At 40.5% G+C, this 17660-nt stretch overlaps 1 protein-coding gene across 1 annotated transcript in view; it reads right to left on the reverse strand.

Moving 5' to 3' along the window:
• The window catches only part of FAM174A (family with sequence similarity 174 member A), a 513219-nt gene that overhangs the window by 311868 nt on the left and 183691 nt on the right, over nucleotides 1-17660 (reverse strand). The window lies entirely within an intron of this gene.

The raw sequence follows: 17660 nt of genomic DNA on the forward strand, positions 1-17660 counted from the left end.
ATCACTCCTATAATAAAGGGGTTTTCCCACAAACATTTTAATTAAAATATCTTATATTAATAATAAGGAGTTATAGTATGTTCAGACAATGTTCAGACGCAGCCACTACACAGTACATAGCAGGAGCACATTTATAAGATTATCTCAGCACAAGAACACTATTCTTAACACATCCAATTGTGGAGCTTATTTTTATTCCAAAATCTTTTGACTAAAATGTACTTTGTTAATGGGACGACTCCTTTAACCCTTACATTGTCACACTGAGTAGACTAGAAATAAAACAACTTCCATGAAGTATTTACATAAGCTTATAATATTTACAAAAATGCTGAGAGATAATTAAAGTAATAAACTCTTCATGATTAGACATTATTTTTCCATTTTTGAGCTTTTTTAAACTTCCCTTCTTATAAGAGCCTTAAGCCCCCTTTTTACCACTGCTGTAGCTTTATGAGGGCTTGTATTTTGCTAGATGAGTTGTAGTTTTGAATAACAACATTCATTTTACCATAAAATGTACTGAAACACAAATTTTGTTTTTTTATTCATTATTAACGAGGTAAAAGGGGGGTGATTTGAATTTTATATTTTTTTCATATTTTTAAAAGCTTTTTTTTAATTTCTACATTACGTTTTAGTCCCCATAGGAGACATGAACCTGAAATTATTTGATTGCTACAGTATTGCAGAATATAGACTAAATTATGTTCTCTTATGAAGCTTAGCCAATGGATAGGCTTCTCAGCCGGCCACTGGCTGCCATTGGCGCCTCTCAATTTTGGTATTTAAATTGTTAAAATGGTTTACATGGTTAAACAGCTACTTGCCAGTTGTATATGACAGTCAGCATCTCCCGGGTATAGTTCAGGCTCAGCTCCTGAGCCCGCTTCATTTACCAGCCAGACCAGACCAGGTAGACCCAGGGCTTCCATTCTAATTATCCTATTTGCATCATGTCTTAGTAACTGTGTGTGTCTATCTCCTTCACCCATAGAATCAAAACCATGTATATTTTTGACTTGATTGTTAATAAACTGCAATCAGTGCTTTTCTGTACAGGTAGAAGGTGTTTGCGAAAATGGTCAAAAACAGGATCTATAGTTTTGAAAAAAATCTTTCATACATAATATATTTTGTCTTATATGTTAAAAATTGTGTCACTGATAATATGAGTGATAACTGAAACCAACTCTTAAATTTACCCAATTTGCATTTCCCCACAATAGGAACTGCATTTACGATTACCAACAGATATCAAACATCTTAACCTACTATCGCTTCTCTCTGCTAAATTATTTCTATAGTTTCTACATCTCCATTATTAGACTATAGGAGCAGTACTTGTTTTATCAAGTAAATCTTCATCAGCTTAAATAATATGCCAATGTTTCTTCATTGCACTTTTAATTTGCTCGGCCAAAAGAACTACACTGAAATGAAAAAGCACACCATTTATTTTGCTGTTTATCTTTTACACCAAACCTAGTTTTTGTCTATCTTGTGCAATGAATTTATTAAAGACGTCAGAGACAACTTATTTGTTGTAACCCTTAGTTATCAATCTGTTGGCCAAATCTGTAGACTTTTCCAAAAAGCTGTTATATTCATGATTAATGTGAATCAAATGTACAAACTGAATGCAAGGTAAAGAACTTTTACAAAGGGTGGTTGGTAGCTAGCATAATGCAATAGAGAATTTATGTCAGTTTACTTTCTAAACCTACATGTACTTAATCCATATTCATCAGACCTAATACAGATATCCAAGAAACTACCCTGTCAATCCCCCAAAATACCAGTAAACTCCACATTAAAGGGATGGTCTGAAGTCCAAAGTAATTTTCATTCTAAATCCATCTATTTAGTGCCATAATCTAAACTATTTTCTAATATACTTGAATTAAAAAATTCATATCCTTCCCTAACTCAAACAAAGCGTCATCAAGGGGCAGAGGCTGCGGTCACTGCCATAGCCTCTGCCCCCTCCCTGACACAAAGAGTAATGTTCATTGCAGAGGTCGGGCTAGTCCCTGCATGATGTGCACAATGTCAGCGTGCTTTCTGTTGCCGGTTTAACTCAGCAGTAACGAGGCGGCAACAGAGCGGGTTGTCAGAATGTCCGGCGTGCAGAGACCAATAACGTCACTAGCAGGAGGCAGATTTTTAAACAAAGTGTCATCAAAAAGGAAGTGAGAAAAAAAGAAAGAAAAGCAGTTAGGGAAGGATAGCTAATTTGCAATTCAAGTGTATTTGAAGATAAATTATAGCACTAAATGGATAGGGATTTAGGATGAAAATTTCTTTGGACTTCGGACCACTAGTTTAAAATTGTTCACATTTCTATATACCATAAGTGCATTAAATGCTTGTACTGGTTATACTAGTGGTCACCAAAACAAAGCACAAATTCAGGAGTTACACATATAAAAACTACACACTTCTCATCCTTATTAGATTTTTCAAGAAAGGTTCTCACTGCAATTATACTATTAGAAAGGCAAATGTTACACGCACGCCGCTAGGTTCAGATAGGGCCAGATGAGTTTCATGAATTCTTTGGAATCCTGGGGAAACTGTTACTTAGGGCGACCATAGGCTACAGCATCTCTCAGGCACACAATAGATTCAATTGCTGACCAGACACATCTGACAAGAGTCTTTTTCAACAGTTTAACAATGGAATTTAATCTGAAGCACGGCCAGTGCAATTCAGGGATATTACAGCAACAATCTTCATTGCAGTATAGTCTGAGTTTCTTGAGCAACCAGCTCCAGTAACAATACAGTAGTTTCTTCACAAGGCACAGTATTACAGTCTCTTCAGTAGCATAATTCAGCATAGATTAGATCTCATACCAGCACACTTCTATGCATACACAACCACAAGCTTTTCCTTCACAAAGACTCAATAGTAAACAACATTATTTATCCTACATGGAGATGGAGGGGGGGAGGGTTTGATGAAGGAGATGATCCCTGTGACACAATTCCTTCCAGTCCTTATCTTCCTGCCCGATAATACTCTGCACTGTTAGTTCAGGGAGTTTATCTGGCCTGTGTTTAGTTTCTCTCCACCATCCCCCTGGGGCTCTGCTAAAACACTCCCGATCTCCTGTGACTGTGATAAACCCCATTCGTCTTAATTGGTCAATCTGACCAATTCTGAGACAGTGGTGAAAGTTGAGTAACTTTATATACAAATTGGCATAACATTTATAAAAACCTATCCTCTGACCTTTTCCTTGTAGTACTCCTGTAAGAAATAAACAATTAACACAATTAACACAATTAGCGTCTCTTCAGCTGGAGCTTTTCGTACGTCTTCAACCAGCTCTCTCTCTCACTAGGCCTTAACAGTTCTTTGTTTCTACAAAGTCTTTTAAGGAAAGTCAAAGCATGAAAACAAGTCTTTCCATCAGGCAACATTTTCCATACTGCCTCTTGGTGGTGAATACCACTCAAGTGGGCTTACCTGGTCCACAGGCAAAGATACCTGTTTCCAGTCAGCAGTCCTTGGCACTTGACTCGGTTCACCAAGTGTCTCGCACGTCAACATCACGGGCCTCCTCACTTCTCGAGTCGACATCCTCCTGGTGGGTTGTTCCTCAGATACCACTGGTTCTTCGGAGTTTCTTCCGCCGCACTAATTTCCCGTGCTTCCTCAGATGCTCTTGGAGCTGCCTCTGTAAGTTCCTGTACTTCTCCTAAATCGCCTGTTTCTGCATGGTCTGGTAATTCCGCTCCTCCTGAGTGTTGATCGGTCTCTTCAGGGGTCGGTGTTCGATCATCAGATCTGAATTGGACTTCATCTGTACTCCTTGGTACAAACTCAGCAGCCTCGGGACTTAGTTCACTCTCCTGAGGATGGTACATCCCTCTCCTTGCCAGTCCGAGAAATACAACGGTGTGCTCTTCTTCATCGGAACTTCCAAGGTCACTATCCACCTCTGGAGCTTCAGTCTGTGGTGGTCCCTTTTTCGATCTCAGACGATGTCGGTTTACTTCTGGGAAGTCGTGTTGTGGTGGGAGATAATCAGAGGATAGCAGTAAATTCCGATGGACTATTCTGGTTTTCTTGTCTCCAATTTCCAATCGGATTTCATACACTTGACTGTCATCGGCTTTCCTCCTTACGACCACATACACCTTGTCTTCACAGTACGAACAAAGTTTTCCTGGACCACCTTTTTCACGTACATTCTTGAATAGCGCCTGGCTTCCCGGTGCCAATTCTGCCCCATAACATTTTTGATCATAGTACTCCTTACTCTTGCTCTGTCCTTGCATAACCACTTCGGACGCTTTGTTGTATGCCTCTGTCATCCGTTCCTTCCATTTCCGAATGTACTCCGGATACGTTCTGTAAGTCTCTGACACCGGAGTATCGAACATGATGTCGATTGGCAGTCTTGGCGATCGTCCATACAATAGGAAGAAGGGTGAGTAACCCGTTGCATCGCTTTTTGTACAGTTATAGGCATGTACCACTTTTGACAGAGAACTCTTCCAGTCTTTCTTCTTGTCAGCTGTTAAAGTGCGCAACATCGGCAATAATGTCCGGTTAAAACGTTCCACTTGTCCATTACCATCTGGGTGATAGGGCGTTGTGTGGGATCTCTGAATCCTACAGTACTTTACTAGGTTGTCAAAGAGTTGGTTCTCAAATTCTCTTCCTTGGTCATGGTGTAACCTCATAGGGAACCCAAACCTAAAAGCAAAATCATTGAAGATCTTCTCTGAAACTGTTCGACCCGCTTTATTGGTGGTGCCATATGCTTGAGAAAATTGAGTAAAATGGTCCATCACCACCAATATGTATTCGTAACCACCCTTGCATGTCTCGAGATGTAGAAAGTCTATTGAGACCATCTCAAATGGATACGTAGTTTGGATGTTGCCCATAAGTGCCCGGGTTGATGTGTTGGGACATTTATCTTTCAGACATCCACATTCCCTGGGCATGTACTTCTGAATATCTAACTGCATATATGGCCAGAAGAAACGTTCACGGATCAAGTTGGTTGTCCTTTTCACTCCCAGGTGTCCCATGTTTTCATGGAGTTCAAGAATCATAGAATGGTAGAGTTGGAAGGGACCTCCTGGGTCATCTGGTCCAACCCCCTGCTCAAAGCAGGATTCCCTAAATCATCTCAGACAGATGTCTGTCCAGCCTGTGTTTGAAGACGTCCATTGAAGGGGAACTCACCACCTCTCGTGGCAGCCTGTTCCACTCATTGATCACCCTAACTGTCAAAAAGTTTTTTCTAATATCTAATCTGTGTCTCCTCTGTATTGCTAATAAAAATATGGATATCTTATAGCCTACATATTGTAACATATTGTTTATATGCTTTGATAAAGTGTGGTGATTAGACCAAGTGTGGAATATATTGCAATATACTGCAGTGTAACATCATTGATATACTCTGATACTGATAAAGTAGTTCTTTCACATGAACTGTCCTTGATGCACGCTATCCACAAAGTGTTTGCTAGGTGTCAATACAGTAAGACAATGTTAATTGTTCTATGGTCTATGAAGTTGTGTGTTTCAAAGATTCATTATCCTGATTTGTACACAAGTGACCACTGTGATATTTGCTTTGACAAATAGTGTTATTGTAACCAAAATCCTGATTCAAATAATGTGTGTACACTTACCATTATGTTCCACGAGAAATACACAGATCTATTGTCTAAAACAATGTTTATAGATAAACTTCTCGAGATTACAGAACCTGGCCAATTCTGTATTATCGACGAATCATACTTATAAACATTAACCAGCTTTATGCTTCCATTGTCTAAACCTTATAAAAGTCTCTGGAATCATGATACAGACAGAAGCTTTCTTGTGTAGACTTCTCAGGGGTTCTCTGTCAATTAGACAGATGATGCTCATAAACTCCTAGATGAAGAAGCCATAAGTTGTACCTGCACTGATGTGTGGTGTTGTATGTACCTGCCCATGCAGTGTTGTGAAGACTTCCAGGGGTTTCTCTGTCTTGGTGAAATTGCTTCTCTGATCTTCCAGACGGATGATGTTTAAAAGCTCCTTGGTGATGAAGTGAGTATATATATATGTACTTAACCTTTGTATTATAACATTTACAAAAGTGTATGCAATATCATCATATCATACTATTCCTTTAATTATGAATTTTACCTTTTAAATCAATTATTATAAATAAAATTGCATTATATCGCAAAGGGTTGCCTTCTTTAAAGCCGTATCCGAACCTTAGTGTTAAAAACTTGGCAAAACATTTGGCGTAGTCGGCAGGATACGCAGAAGGCTCAGAAGTTCTTTTTTGTTAAAAATTACAATCATCTTGAATTGATAAGGACTCTGTGTGATAAGGTGTGATAGAGTGATATTGCGTAAAACATGCCTTTCTTTAAGAGAAAGGTAGATGTAAGAGAGTCTGTTGAGATTCCAGGTTGGGAACAGACTCCCTATAATATTTTGGCAACCAAATGGTCCCACATTGTTGGTTTGAGTGAACCATGGGACAAATGTTTGAATGATGCTGAACCTGATGATGTGGTTTCATGCTTGCAGAAAGTAAAAGTAGAAAAAGGTAAAGAGTTGGGTGCTGTTGGCAGGCGTGGATGGATCCTGCTGTCTGCATATAGAAAACAGCATGAGGAAAGAATATGTATATTAACAAAAGTTCAGGAATTGGAAAGACAGTTGTGTGAGGCCCAGAATGCATCGGTTATAGCACAGTGACAGAATAAGTTATTAATGGACAGATGTGATGGATATCAGCATGTTGCAGAAAAGGCTGCTGTATGTGTAGCGCAGTATAAATAAAAAAGGAGGCGAGGGAAGGTTAATAAAAAGAAAGTAGCTTTGGCCATAGCCAAAGCAGGGATAGAGTGGAGCCCTGATCAGTGGGATGGGGATGTATGGGATTCAACTAACTCCGAAAACATCACCGATCCAGAGACTGAGGATCAATATTTCAATGGAAAGAGAGAAATTGATCCTCCTCTTAACCCAGTGAAAGTTCATCCTATATATCGGAGACGGATTGTAGAGACTGCTGCAGGTAAACAGAATAATAATGCAGTAGAGGATTACAGTCAGCAGGAGCTTAATGACCTTCATGATCATTTTTCTCAAAAGCCAAATGAAACTTTGGTAGCTTGGGCTGTGAGATTATGGGAGATGGGGGCTCATGGAGTGCAGGTGGATGCTGTGGATGGTCCAAAATTTGTCCAACTCAGTCATGAACCTGTAGTGAAGGAGGCCTTCCGTACCTTGACAATTCAGCAGCCACATGTGGTGTGTAGTATGCTTGATGTTGTGGCCATGGCATTGCAGCATAAATACCCATCCGAGGCGGACTGGCCACCCAATGAAAAACCATGGCTTACATTGAAAGATTGTGCTCAGAGGTTGAAGGAGGAGGTCATGAAAAATGCTATTTCGGCAAGCTCTTATGATGATTATATGCAAGTTGCTGTGAGTGTTTCTGTTAGAAATTGTATCATTAGAAATGCCCCTCCAGCCTATAAGCATATCATGATGACACTAATGATAAATCAGACTGGGAAAACTATCGCCAATACATTGGAGGCAATTAGACAGTTAGGGGATCTGGGAGATTGGGGTCCCAAACAAAAGGGTAATTTTCCCTCTGAAGAGCAGCGTGACTATGTCAAAAGTAACTACAATCCTAGATCCCATATTACCCGGAAAGATATGTTTATGGCCTTGATAAAGGATGGTGTCCACAGGGATAAAATAGACGGGATTGGTACTGACGAGATGTGTAAATTGTATCAAAAGCGAGGACTTAATAAAAAGTCAGGGGTTTCACATAATAGAAAGGTTACAGTAAAAGATTCTGAATCCCCACAGCAGGGGCCGGGCAGGACACAGGGAGAGAGAGGGCTCACTCCCTCCTCATCACCAGCAAAGCCCACAGCACCGGGGTTTGAGGGTCTTTATGCTAAACTTAAATCCTTGATACAGGAATTCAAAGCCCAACAGAAGGGGGCATCAATTTCTCCTAATAAGATGTCTTCATCTGAAATGGAGGTCGATGGAGGGAGACAGATAAAAGTGATTGACATGCTGGCCACACCCCACAAATGTTGGCAGATACAGGGGCGGAGGCCAGTTTGATTAAGGGAACTCCAAAACAATTCAGTGAGTGCAAGGTTATAACTACAGAATTAGGAGGAAAGCAAATTGAGGCAATTCAGGACAGAGCAAAACCAGGAGTTAGTGGAATCTCCACATTGCATGAGAAGTTAGGCAAAGTCCCTATAGGACTTCAGGAGCAGGAGATACCCTTTGAACAATTTATCCCTGAGTGGAGGAAACTAGCGTGGTTTACAGAAGTGTCAGCTAGTTACCAAGGTAACAACTGTGTGTGGAATGCAGTGGGCTATCAGACTACAAGTAAACATAGCAAAGAAGTATGGGGAAAAGAGTTGTGGCAAGATATCTGGGCAATTGTACAAATAATTAAAGTGACTGTGTTTCATGTTGATGCTATTTGTGCTTCAGATACCCTGGAAAGATTCTTCAACTCAGTAGCAGACGAACAGTCCAAAATATCAGTCACTGAATCCAGTAAAAAGACTGACACCACTGAGGAGCTGCTTGGACTGACTCAATGGGCACAGACCAGAGAGGTGCCCATCAGGTTAGATTTCATAAAGGAAACCATCATGAAGTGTCAACATTCAAAACAGAGACCAATCCCTCATGTGGTGAGAGGCCAGAAAGCTCGAGCAAAACTTCCTGGGCAAATTTGGCAAATGGACTACATTGGCCCTCCTCTACATGATGGAGGATGTGTATGCATGGCTGTGGATGCATATTCTGGGTATACGTTGATTTGTACCTGTAAAATGGCCAATGCTAACAATACTATTAAGACTTTGGAAACAATGGTATTGTACTGTATCCCAATACAGATTCAAAGTGACAATGAAAGTCACTTCAAAGAAGGTGTAAAGAAAATCAGGACTGCTATAGGCTTGCAAATGCCACCTGAGCATTTTGGTCTTATAACCTCAAGGTCAGGCTTGGCCTTAAAGGGTATTCAGGTAAAGGGAGGAGTGACAGACCAGGATTATCAGGAAGAAATTAAAGTACTTTTAATGAATGATGAAGAAAAGGTCATGATAATACAGAAGAGAGATAAGATAACTCAGTTACTGGTACTGTCTATTTCTAAAACGAAGGTGGTCAGAGTAAGGACCCCTGCAGTTGTGACAGTCAGAGGAGGTGAAGGATTTGGATCCTCACATCCTATCAATGATGGTGGAAAAATCTGGGTGAAAAAACTGGGTGACAAAGGTCCTCCAGAACCTCCTGAGGTAATTGTTCGAGGAGCAGACAATGTGTTGATAGTTATGAAACCCGGGCAAAAGAGAGGGGAACACGTCCCAACTGACCGGGATTTTGTGCAGAGAATAATATGTGTTTTCCCTTTCTGGAAATCTGGAAATGATGACCCAAGCGACCTTCAGACCGAAAATCGAGAGACCAACCATGAAAAATGTGGCGTCATGGAAAACCAAACCAAACCAAACAGAATCTATGGATTTACTTGGCTCAAATGATGAACACTAGCCATTTTTGCGTGACAAAGGTTACCACTGCTATCAATATATTTGAGACTTGGTGGCAGTACCGACCCCCTTAACAGTTATGGACAAAGCTTATAGGGGTATCTACTTGAGATGAGGTCACAGAAGGAGAAGCTGTGACCCAGAGCTTCACGTGCAATCCATGGTGTGCCTGTGTGAACTGCATTGGGGAAAGTTTTTTGGCAGAGGAGATGATTGCCATGAAGACTTTGAGTATTAGGCTAGCTGATTTATTTTTTTGCTATAATTTGTTCATGCATTACTTTGTGTTGTTGTACACAGTGTACAATTCCATTATTATTTTTATGCCAATCTTCCGCTAAAACCATCCCCTTTGGATAGGGTGCTTTGTATAAATAATGTGTGGCTATAAGATATCCAAGTGTGGATTATTGTATTGCTAATAAAAATATGGATATCTTATAGCCTTCATATTGTAACATATTGTTTATATGCTTTGATAAAGTGTGGTGATTAGACCAAGTGTGGAATATATTGCAATATACTGCAGTGCAATATCATTGATATACTCTGATACTGATAAAGTAGTTCTTTCACATGAACTGTCCTTGATGCACGCTATCCACAAAGTGTTTGCTAGGTGTCAATACAGTAAGACAATGTTAATTGTTCTATGGTCTATGAAGTTGTGTGTTTCAAAGATTCATTATCCTGATTTGTACACAAGTGACCACTGTGATATTTGCTTTGACAAATAGTGTTATTGTAACCAAAATCCTGATTCAAATAATGTGTGTACTGTACACTTACCATTATGTTCCACGAGAAATACACTGATCTATTGTCTAAAACAATGTTTATAGATAAACTTCTCGAGATTACAGAACCTGGCCAATTCTGTATTATCGACGAATAATACTTATAAACATTAACCAGCTTTATGCTTCCATTGTCTAAACCTTATAAAAGTCACTGGAATCATGATACAAACAGAAGCTTTCTTGTGTAGACTTCTCAGGGGTTCTCTGTCAATTAGACAGATGATGCTCATAAACTCCTAGATGAAGAAGCCATAAGTTGTACCTGCACTGATGTGTAGTGTTGTATGTACCTGCCCATGCAGTGTTGTGAAGACTTCCAGGGGTTTCTCTGTCTTGGTGAAATTGCTTCTCTGATCTTTCAGACGGATGATGTTTAAAAGCTCCTTGGTGATGAAGTGAGTATATATATATATATATATATATATATATATATATATATATATATATGTGCTTAACCTTTGTATTATAACATGTACAAAAGTGTATGCAATATCATCATATCATACTATTCCTTTAATTATGAATTTTACCTTTTAAATCAACTATTATAAATAAAATTGCGTTATATCACAAAGGGTTGCCTTCTTTAAAGCCGTATCCGAACCTTAGTGTTAAAAACTTGGCAAAACACTCCTCCCATTCAGTTTCATCCCATTGCTTCTAATCTTTCCTTGTGCAAATGAGAATAAAGATGATCCTTCTACAATGTGACAGCCCTTGCCATATTTGTAGACAGCTATTAAGTCTCCTCTCAATCTTATTTTTTGCAAGCTAAACACTCCCAAATCCTGCAACCGTTCCTCATAGGACATGGTTTGCAGACCGGTCACCATTCTGGTCGCTCTTCTCTGAACTTGCTCCAGTTTGTCAATGTCTTTTTTAAAATGTGGTGCCTAAAACTGGACACAGTATTCCAGATGAGGTCTGACCAAAGAGGAGTAAAGTCCGATAATGACTTCACGTGATCTAGACTGTATGCTTCTGTTAATACATCCCAGAATTGTATTTGCCTTTTTTGCTGCTGCATCACACTGTTGACTCATGTTCAGTCTATGATCTATTAGTATACCTAAGTCTTTTTCACATGTACTGTTGTTTAGCTCTATTCCTCCCATTCTGTATATGCTTTTTCCATTTTTATTGCCCAGATGTAGTACTTTGCATTTTTCCCTGTTAAAAACCATTCTGTTAGTTGCTGCCCACTGCTCCAGATTATTTAGGTCTTTTTGAATCCTCTCTCTCTCTTCTCTAGTATTAGCTATCCCTCCTAGCTTTGTGTCATAAGCAAATTTAGTCAGTTTACCCTCAATTCCTTCATATAAATCATTGATAAAGATGTTGAACAATACAGGTCCCAGGACAGAGACCTGTGGTACCCCACTTGAGACATTCATCCAGCTGGATGTGAAGCCATTTACGACCACCCTTTGAGTCCGATCACTAAGACAGTTATGAATCCACCTAATAGTTGTCTGGTCCATTCCATACTTGGTCATTTTTTCAATAAGAATGGCGTGACATACTTTGTCAAATGCTTTGCTAAAGTCAAGATATACTATATCTACAGCATTTCCCTGATCCACTCAGTCAGTGATTCTGTCATAGAAGGAAATTAAGTTAGTCTGACATGACCTGTTAGTTACAAACCTATGCTGACTCTGGTTAATCACTTCATTCTTATCCAGGTACTTACATACATGTTGTTTAATAATTTGTTCAAAGATCTTTCCTGGTATAGAAGTCAGACTCACCGGCCTATAGTTCCCTGGGTCCACCTTCTTCCCCTTTTTGAAGATAGGAACAACATTTGCTCTTCTCCAGTCTTCTGGGACTTCTCCTGTTCTCCAAGAATTTTCAAAGTTTATGGAGAGTGGTTCTAAAATTTGTTCTACGATCTCCTTCAGTACTCTGGGGTGTAATTCATCTGGACCTGGAGACTTGAACTCATTTATGTTAGCTAAATATTCCCTCACAATCTTTCTGTTTACAGATAACCTAGATTCTTCAATTCCTTTAATAGGACAGTGAAGATCAGTTGATGTTACATTTTCTTTCTGAGAGAAAACAGATGCAAAATAGGAATTAAAAAGTTCGGCCTTCTCAACATCCTTTCTTACCATTTCACCTTTTTCATCCTGTAAAAATCCTATAGCATCTTTGACTTTTCTTTTACTTTTGACATACCCCCAAAATCCTTTTTTATTGCTTTTGACATCTCTTGCAAGCCTTAATTCATTGTCAGCTTTAGCTAACCTGATACATGCCCTACAGGATCTGCAGACTGCATTATAATCTTCTTTAGATATGCCTCCCTCTTTCCATTTGATAAACATTTCTTTCTTTCTTTTTAGCATGTGTTTAAGTTCTGTGTTCATCCATCCTGGTTTCCTTAAATGCTTCCCATTCTTCTTACTTTTCGGGATTGTTAACGATTGTGCTTTGAGAATCTCATTTTTAAAAATGTCCCATCCTTCCTGGACATTTTTGTCCTTAAGGACATCCAGCCATTGGATCCCTCCTATTCTCTTTCTGAGTCTCTTAAAATCTGCCTTTCTAAAATCTAACCTTGAAGTTTGAGTCTTCACAAGTCTTCCTCCACTAGTTATCCAAAATTCTATAATAGCATGATCGCTGCCTTCTAGGGTCCCAGCCACTTTTGCCTCCTCAACCATTTCCTCCCTCTTTATAAGGATTAGATCCAAAGTAGCAGATCCCCTTGTTTTCTCCCCTTCCTTTTGGAAGATAAAGTTGTCAGCAAAAGAGGATAAGAATTTGCTTGACCTGTTAGTTTTACGTGAGAGAGATTCCCAACAAATTTCTACATAGATGAAATCTCCCATGACCACTACGTCATATTTTTTGGAGAACTTGGTCATTTGATACATAAAGAGTTCATCCATATCTTCAGCTTGCCCAGCTGGCCTGTAGTAAATGCCTACAATGGTGTCCTTTCCGTTGTTCTCTCCTTGTATTCTTACCCAAACAGTTTCCACAGAACTCCCAGTCTCTGAAGCTTCAATCTCTGTGCAGATATACGCTTTTCTAACATACAAAGCGACAACTCCTCCTCGTTTATCAAATCTGTTTCTTGCAAATAAGTTGTATCCTTTTAGCCTTGTATTCCAATCATGTGTATCGTTCCACCAAGTTTCAGTGATTCCAAGGCCATCATATTTCTTTTCCTGCGTTAGTAGTTCCAATTCTCCTTGTTTGTTGCCCATGCTTTGTGCATTTCTATAAAAACATTTTAGCTTGTGATTGGTTTCTCTTCCTCCCATATTTTTATTACTTAGATTTTTTTGTCTTTGTTCTTCCTTTCCACTTCCAATAGCAGAGATCTCAATAGTATTTGTCAGCTGTATGGCTTTTTCTGGCCTTTTGCTTCCGTTCCCACATTGTTCTAGTTTAAAGCTCTCCTGATGAGTGTAGCAAGGCGACTTCCAAATACATGTTTTCCAGTCTTCGTAAGGTGCACCTCATCTCTAGCAAGTAGTCCATCATATAGGTAATTCATTCCGTGATCCAGAAATCCAAATCCTTGTTGACGGCACCATCGACATAGCCAGTTGTTCACCTGTAGAATCTTATTCCACCTCATTGTTCCATGGCCATCCACTGGGTGGATGGATGAGAAGACCACCTGCGCTCCCATTTCTTTCACTTTCTTTGAAGATCAACCTACGGAATACTCTGGGTAGTACCAACTGCCAGTTTTGTCCTCCTTTATGATACAGGATACCATCTTCACTGAGGTAGAGCTTCGTCCATTCGTTAACTAAAACAGATACTGCTGGTGACTCATTATCTCTCTCTCGTTTACTTGGAAACAGATTTTGGTCCACATAAAATAGTATTCTACCAATTATCTGATCTTCCCATTGTGCTCTATGGACACCACAATGGTGTGTCTTTCTATTGATAAACTCGCACTGCTTGGGTAGTGCTCTCAATTGCTTCCAGACTGACTTCCTCAGAGCATTCTTGCATGAACTCCTAAGGCTCTAGTGGCATTTTCGACAATCCGTCAGCATAAGCATTGCATTTTTCCTGTCACCCATGACAGCACTACAACTAGAGAGGGGTCCGCCCTTCCAGGACAGGAAACCTACAGAATTAAATGGCGGCCTGTCTCCACCACCTCAGTTGGTTTCCTGTCCTTGAGGGGGAACCTTGTTAAAACAGCGGCAGAGGGTCCTTGATGGGAGAACCTTAGACAGGCTTACCTGTTGAAGATCTGGATATGACTGAGTGGAGCCCCTGCCTGGGCTCGGCAGCTCCAGCTCCGTGCATCAGTGGAGAAGCTGCTGTGGAACTGCGCCCCTGTCTGGGGTCAGCAGCTCCAGCTCTGCACATCAATGGGAGCACCTGTTGAGCTGTGCCTTTGCCTGGGGTCAGCAGCTCCAGCTTTGATCAGCACACTATTGGAGGTGCCCCTCCATCATAGCATAGTGCCTCATGGCACATCATAGCATAGTGCCTCATGGCACATCACAGTGCCTCATAGCATAGCGCTTCATGGCACATAATAGTGCCTCATAGCACATCATAGCATAATGCCTCATAGCACATCACAGTGCCTCATGGCACATCACAGTGCCTCATAGCACAGCGCTTCATAGCACATAATAGTGCCTCATAGAACCTCATAGTGTCTCATAGCACAACATAGTGCCGCATAGCCTTTCATAGTACTTTATAGTTCCTCATGGAATAGTGGCTCATAGCACTTCATAGCGCCTTATGGCTCTTCATAGCGCCTCATAGCATAACATATCATAGTGACTCATAGCATATCATAGTGCCTTATGGTGCATTCATAGTGCTGCATAGCACCTGTTAGTACTTCATATTGCCTCATAGAGCTTCACAGTGCCTGTAAGTACCTCATGGGGCCTCATAGTGTCTCTTGGTGCTTCAGGGTGCCCCTGTGCCTTGTAGTTCTTTATAGGGTGTCTGTGCCTTGTAGCGCCCCTGTGCCTCATAGTCCCTCTTTGTAAAGATACTGGTTGCCCAACTAAGTTTATGTCTGACAAAACTAAGTTCAGCGACTGTAAACTGTGCATGGCAAGCTTACCGAATTCAGTGGGAAAAATATCCTAGCCTTTATTTTGAGACAGAGGGTGGCAGTATTCCTGGCTGGTGCTCAGCTGGCTCGGTGGAATGCCAATTGGAGGCAGGTGACAATAAGAGCGCTTCCTTAGTTTTGCAGGTTAATAATAAACCTTGTAGGGTTTCACTCGTAAAGGTAGGAGGCATCATGTAGTGCTCATACAGCCATTGTGGGTTTGGTCCAATCAAGCGCAGTTTTATTGCTTTTTACAGGTTGCACAGAAGTCATAAGCATTAATATTTCTGGTCTTGTTCAAGCTCTGACTAAATAGGAAAGACCCTGACTACTCATATACAGTTCAGCTAACCCAGCTTGATCAAACAAAACAATATTATCCAGGGCAACCACTGATACTTGTGGAGTCTGGCCTGTGTCTCTGATTAACTCCAAGACACATACCGTCTGCTCTGCTTTCCAGCAGTCTGACTAAGGTGGATGCCTAGCCTGCTCTTGTGCTTATCTCTCCAGGTGCCCTAATCAAGACCTGTAAGGCTATGTGCCCACAATGCAGAAATGCTCCAGATTTTTTCCTGAGCATTTTTTCATCTCCCTGGAAGAAAAAAAAGCATGCGGATTGTACATGCGTTTTTCCTGCCAGGGAAAAGCGGATGTGAAGCGTTCTTCACATGCATTTCCGCATGCGGGTTGACAAGCGCTTTCCAAGCGATTTTAGCATCTGTTGGAAAGTGCTTGTCAACTTGGTCACACTAGACTTATAATTCCACCAGCGGCACTAAAAACCCGCTCTGATAAAACGCTGGCGTCAGGGCAGGCCAGGACCTCCAAGGCATAGAGAGCCAATTCATTCCACGTATCCAGCTTGGATACCCAATAATTATAAGGCACAGAGGAATGACGGAGTATGTTGGTACGGTCGGCAACGTACTCCCTCTGCATCTTCCCAAACTTTGGATTGAAGTTGTGTCTGTACTCCTTGGTTGTCCAACAAAATGTGACCTCTGCGTTTTCAGATGGGAATTTTTTTAATAGTTCCGCAACAAGGGCCTTCTGGTACTGCCCCATTTCTGTAGACCTGTCTGCCTCAGGAATAAGAGATATAGAGTTCTCTTTGTAGCGTGGGTCCAGAAGTGTCACCAACCAGTAATGACTGTCACCCAAAATTTTGAGAGCGCAAGGATCATGGGAAAGGCAGCGTAACATAAACTCAGCCATGCGTGCCAGACTACTAACAGGCAAGACTTCCGTGTCCTCAAAAATCACTGACTGAGGTGGAATAGCAATAATTAAAAAATGATACTTTATTATAAATATTAAAATATGATGAACAAAACCACCGTACTAAATGCAGTCTATCCTGTATGTCCCCTCTTTTATCACACGGTCATACTCAGGATATTAATATTCCCTAAAACCAATCACCCAATGTGTAATAACTGATGTCTAGACTACTCTCAATATATCTCTGTCCTAAATTGCCAACCCTTAGACGAATATAAGTTATTTCCACAGGGGGAACAAGGGATTATTATTATTGCACTTTGCCCTCTGCAGAATATCAGACTATAGACCTCTTCTTATCCTGTATATAGTCGGGGTTATATGAAAAAGGAGAGGTTTAAATTATTTCCACAGGGGGAGCATAGAATTATTATTGCACTTTGCCCTCTGCAGAAAATATAGACCCCTTCTCATCTTGTGTATTGTCGTAGTTATACGAAAAAGGACGGATTTTTTTTTTCCCTCCCTATCCCCCCTCTAATCTTTTTACATAAACTACAATCCACTAATAGAGGATACAGATAACACGATTCTACCTATATTGTGCTATTGTCTAAAAGCAATTGGTATGCGATATCAGTTTACTGCCTGTAAATTTCTGTTGAATCACAGATGACTCAATGACAGCTCTACATCTACATAGGACACAGCTCTTTTTGTTTCACTTACAGACCTAATGAATCGTCTGTCATTACGTTGTCCCTTTAAGACTTGCTGCCCCTTTATTTATAACTCAGGCTATCACAGCAGCCTCTTAGCATGTACGTCCCTATATCCACATACATGCCCCAAAACATACAAGTACGCCTCAAAACATACAAGTACGCCTCTACGCGTTTCACCCATCTAATATTTTTATGGGCACATCAGGAGGCTCAGGCACTATGTTGCTTGCTAATACATTTGCAGGA

The sequence above is a fragment of the Phyllobates terribilis genome, unplaced genomic scaffold (genome assembly GCF_046119375.1).
Source record: "Phyllobates terribilis strain yellow unplaced genomic scaffold, ASM4611937v1 Scaffold_1__5_contigs__length_1240528914, whole genome shotgun sequence".
Lineage (NCBI taxonomy): Eukaryota > Metazoa > Chordata > Amphibia > Anura > Dendrobatidae > Phyllobates > Phyllobates terribilis.